At 42.4% G+C, this 5666-nt stretch overlaps 1 pseudogene; it reads right to left on the bottom strand.

Moving 5' to 3' along the window:
* Nucleotides 1-506: 506 nt before the first annotated feature.
* LOC136451568 (receptor kinase-like protein Xa21) lies at nt 507-3765 on the bottom strand (annotated as a pseudogene).
* Between the last annotated feature and the right edge of the window lie 1901 nt (nt 3766-5666).

Raw genomic sequence — 5666 nt, 5'->3', positions numbered from 1 at the left:
GCCTAGGGGTCCGCCTACCCCCATAGGCCAGGCGGGACCCCATCGCCCAGCGATTAGGCGTGCCTAGGCGGGGAGGAGGCGTCGCCTTTTTTATCCTTGCTCTTTTGTAATGTTGAATGTGAATATACCAAGCAATAACATGCCAATGCTATGTACCTTCTCAACTGTCTAGATCTCAGAACGCCCCTACACAGCCGATGAGAGGTGCAAAATAATTGATTTTGTGTTAAACTATATCATCGAACAAACTACAGGGAAACAAACAGTTCTCTTATTTGATTTATGTACTGTTCCTTGCATTTCACATAACCAATCTACTTTCATAAATCTGAACTTAAAAAATCCAGATGTCTAAGGACAAAATAATAGAGTCAAAGCATCATACATATCTGCATGTATTTAATGTAATGACCACCTGGAAATATTTTAATGATGGAATAATAGAGTCGAAGTATCATAAGCAGCTTGTCCATTTTCAACTCTACTTATTCACTGTTGTTTGAAAATTACTGCAAAATCATTCCAGCTCCATCTTCCACCACAAGATGTCTAGCAAACTTGAGGTATGAATGTCTGATAGCATGCATCTCATTGACCGCATCTTGTATCAGTTTACTCTCTCTAGGTTGTTTTCTTGAGCAGGATACCCCAAGAGCACTGACATGAACCAAACATTTCTCAATCATGTTTCTTGTATTGCAGGTGCTAGTGTGCAGCCACATTGTCTTATTGGCTATCTCCCAGATGTTATCTGGAAGAGCATCCTTTGAAAACTTTATGTAGATCCATTGAACCTCTAAACATATCATCTATTGGGCTCCTCCCAGTGAAAACCTCGAGCAGCAATATGCCAAGGCTATAAACATCACCAAAAGTTGTGTTGGAAGAACCTTCACCATACTCTATTATTATGTAAAAGAAAAAGGAAGTATTGATTAGCATGCCATATTTATAGAAGGATTTGGAATAAAGGAAAAAAACATAGCATTTACCAGGAGCAACATAGTCAACGGAGCCTCTTATGCCAATTGTGCTATTGGAATTTTGCATAATTATATTTTCACATTCTGAAATGATTCTAGATATGCCAAAATCTCCAACTCGGGCACTCATTTCTTCTGCAAGAAGGATGTTGCTTGGTTTGAGATCACAGTGGATGATTGGTGGCTGGCAGTGGTTATGAAGATAATCCAAAGCATCCATGATATCGACAACGATACCGAGCCTTTGTTCGAGGCTAAGAGTATTGTTCAAAGTGGGCATACCAGATTCTATATGGAGCCAACGATTCAAGCTACCATTTGGCATGAAGTCAAAAACCAATGCCTTGAAATCCTGACCTTGTTCATTGATGCTTGAGCAGCATGTAATGATCTTCATGAGGCAGCGGTGACGCACCCTTCTCAATGCCTCACATTTGGCTACAAAACTTTTAGTAGAGCCTAATTGTTGAAGGTCAAAAACCTTTACAGCTACAACAGTTCCCTTAGGTTGAAAAACACATTTATAGACTGTCCCAAACATCCTTTACCAAGCAAATTGGCTTCGAAGAATCCATTGGTTCCGTTTGATAATGCATGGTAAGAAACTCTTTCGTACTGTTCCTCAACCATTGGTGGTTTGAATGCACCCTTCTGCTTTCTTCTTTGCTTCTTGTAGATCAAGAGTGCAATGACAACAGCTAATAGTAAGAGTGCAAAGGTTTTTGCTAGTGCTATTTTAAGATACTTCGACTTCCCTCTTCTGTTCTTTTTCACAGAATCTGTCTTGCATGGAACTAAATGAAGCTGGGGTATGCCTCCACAAAGCTTGTTATTTCCTGCGATTGATATATTTGCCAAATTGCTGAAAATCCCATCTTTTGGCACTTCCCCTTGCAGATCATTGTAGGGCAAATCCAACTTCCACAATGATGTCAAATTCTGCAGAACTGTAGGGATTTGTCCTGACAAATTGTTGTGTGTGAGGCACATTTGTTTCAGACCAAGAATACTTCCAATGGCATCAGGAATCGAACCAGATAATTGATTCATTGACAGGTTGAGTGTAGTTAGAGCCGTGTTTAGATGTTGTGGTATGCTTCCGATAAATAAGTTATTGTCCAACCTAAGTTCTTGAAGCACGGTGCACGTTCCAACACTTTCAGGTATCTCACCAGATAATTGGTGTCCTGATAAAATCAGTTTGTTAAGGTTTCTTAAGCTACCAACTTCAGAGGGTAGAGGTCCTGATAGTGAATTGTATGAAAAATCTAAGGAACCTAAAGTAAGAAGTGGTAATTCAAAAATCTCTCTGGGAATTGAGCCGTTTAGGTGGTTCAGTGACAAATCAAGGGAAAGTATACTCTTCAGCTTCCCTATGCTTGGTGGAATTGGTCCCTCTAGGTTGCAAGAATGTGCATCAAGGACAACTAACTTTGGGAGATCTCCAATAGATGAAGGTATTTGTCCTAACAAGTTAGTATTGAATAAACCAAGCATAGTCAAGTTTCCTAGTTTGCTGATGCTATCTGGAATTTTTCCAGATATAGAAGTATTAAAAATAGCAAGGATATCCAGGCCCACCAGATTGTCGATCGCGGAGGGGATGCTTCCCCAAATTCCAGTGTTGTACAAGCGGAGGCCATGCAGGGTTGTTGAGAGATTCACTATTGAGCTTGGTAGCTATCCAGTGAAAGTGGCGTTGTTGGAGATATCTAATTGTTGGAGCTGGCTGCAGTTTGATAAAGAAGTGACAAATTCCCAACCCTCCCCATCGTTGGCTTCTAACGCGTTGTTGAACAAGTGTATCTGTTGCAGAGCTTGTAGTTTCCCCATGGTGCGAGGCACATATCCACTGAACATATTTTGTGCGAGGAAGAGTACCTGGACTGATGTGAGGTTAGAGAATGGAGGAGGGATTGGCCCAGTGAATTGGTTTTCCTCAAAGTCATGGATTTGCATGCTGGGGAACCTGCTGCCAATATCGGTAGGAATGCTACCACTGAGCATGTTCCATTGAATCTGCAACTTTACAGGAAGACAAATTGTAAAGGGATATTGGGGGCTCGCCAGAGAGATTGTTGAAGCCGAGATTATGATACCAGAAGTCCTTGAGGACGCCAATGCTATTCGGGATAGTACCCTCGAGCAGGTTGAACCCGAGATCAAGAATACTCAATGATGATAGGTTGGACAACGACGCCGGGATCGCTGCAGTGAGGTGGTTGTTCTGTAGGTCGAGAAGCTGGAGGTGCTTCAGCTTGTCACCAATCCCAGGGGGCACGTTCCCGCTGAGATTGTTGAAGCCGATGACCATCTTCATTAGACTAGTGCAAGAGCTCAAGTTGGCCGGGAGCAGGCCAGAGAAGGCATTGCGAGTCAAGTTGAGCGTATGGAGGCGGTGCAGACGACCGAGGCTCGCGGGGATGTTCCCGCTGAACCCATTGGAACTCAGGTCAAGAGTCCTCAAGGACGATAGGTTTCCAATGGCAGGTGAGAGGACGCCGGTGAGCCCATAGGACGGGAGGCTCAACGCCACCACTCGGCGGTGGCGTGTGCCCCGACATCTGACCCCCTCCCAGCTGCAGTACCCACCGGTGGCACTGCGGTTCCACGAAGCAAGCGGGTCGTTGTGCCCGTTGCTGATAGCCGTGGCCTTGAAGGCCAGCAGCGCGGCCTCCTCCTCGTCGCCTTCTGCAGTCACCAGTGTTGAGACCAACATGGAGGCGGAGAGCAGCAGCAAGCACACCGAGCGCATTATCGCGCATATTGCTTTTGTACACATTGGGGGATAGATACTGATGGGTGGCGCCTTTGGTGTATGTAAGCGTGTGCAAGCACGTGAAGCCTGCTGATGCCACATTTATAGTCAAATACTAACAACGAAGTCATCATTGCCGCGCGCCATGACTACACATATGTGGTTGCACGCTACGTCAGCATTCGTCGTTGACTCGAAGTCAATACTGAGTTGGTCAACAACTGCCAAACGCAAAAGCCATGGCTCTGTGCCCTCCGTGCCATAAGTGTCAAAACTTCCAGGGCCCAGATCTGTGATTTTTATATATATTCCGGTCTCGTGCTAGTCGCAGCGACGAGTCACTATACGCAGCCGGCAGCCGTCCTCGATGGCACCTTGTATATGGAAATTAATTTCTTAGCCTGATACTGATTGGTGACCGCAGCCGTCCTCGATGGCACCTTGTGTCGAAATTTCTTAGCCTGATAATGATTGGTGACCATACAACTTTCTTTTATTAATTTATTATACTGACATCTTTTACGGTGTTTGCTGAAAGATGGTCACGTGTTCATAATCTAGTGCTCCATAATCAGAACCACCGTGTAGACAAAGCTACTTTTGTAGAATTATTAGAAAAGATAAAAACTACTACCCCTCTGTTTTAAATTGGAGGTCATCATAAATTTTTAGATATAATTTTTTATATGCATTTAGATATGTACTATATCTAGATATAAAATAAAAGGTTATGGTATCTAGAAAATCTAAAATGACTTAAGATCCAAAAACTTGATTCTAGAATCCAACTATCAACAAAAAACCTACTATTTGGATATTTTTACTATGCAAAAGGCAATAATCACTTTGAGAATGAGTGTCAGGATCATCTCTCTTTTAAATAAACTAGGTGAATACCCCGCGCGTTGCCGCGGAAATTGCTGATGATTTGGAATAAAATTACTTATACAAAGCGATCAACAATTTTAAGTTAATGTTAGTGGATGACGTGGCACGCTGATGTGGACAACTAAATGCAGGTTAGTAGATGACGTGTCTTGCTGACATGTAGATCATAATTGCAAATGCTAGTTAGTCATAAATGCATCCGATAGTGGACTGATTAGGTGAACAACTTGCATGTTTAGAGAAATTGTTAGTGGGGGTTTAGCTTTATAGAGTTTATAGATACCCAACTCAATAGTCTTCCATTGACTACTAGGCTGGATAATTCATTTAATTGGTCATCCTGGTACATCTCCCATACGATGTACTAATCAATGCTCGACCTTCATCCAGAACCAAGCTAGAGAAAGGAGTATCATCACAACCGCAGATAGAACATATTACAAATTCAAGCACTTAAGTTTACATTACCAAGTTGTTTCACAAACTTAGTTCATCACATCACATAGTACCATCACAACATAACCGACATTAGAGTCTAGGGGAAGTCTTTGGAAACATAGCTTTGTAAAAGATAACAATGAGGGGTGTGCCACGTCCACACATTTACGAGGCTTGGCCTCTTCACCACTCTTGGTCCTCCTGGGACTCGGGAGCGTAAAAGAAGCCATGCACGGGAGCGGTATTACCTGCAAAACTTAAGATTATCGTAGGTGACTACTCGATTGTACTCTAGAGGACTTAACCAATATAGTAAACAAGGATTATGCAATTTTGATAGTAGCAAGGAGTACAATTGACTTTGCATAAACACATTTTATTCAGGAAACATAAAAGTGAACATTGTACTAAGCATTGACAAGCATAGCATGGTTAATTGAAATGAGCATTTTTTACATTTGGATCTCGATCTTCCACGAGTCCTTGTTTTAATTCAACTCTAGTCCATATCTAGAAGTACATAATTTATACCTTTCCAATAAAGACAATGCAAAGGGGTACACGTTAACCCCACCAAAGACAAGGGATATCACCCATAG

This window comes from Miscanthus floridulus, chromosome 5 (genome assembly GCF_019320115.1).
Source record: "Miscanthus floridulus cultivar M001 chromosome 5, ASM1932011v1, whole genome shotgun sequence".
In the NCBI taxonomy this organism is placed as follows: Eukaryota; Viridiplantae; Streptophyta; class Magnoliopsida; order Poales; family Poaceae; genus Miscanthus; species Miscanthus floridulus.
This window is presented reverse-complemented; position numbering and strand designations above follow the sequence as displayed.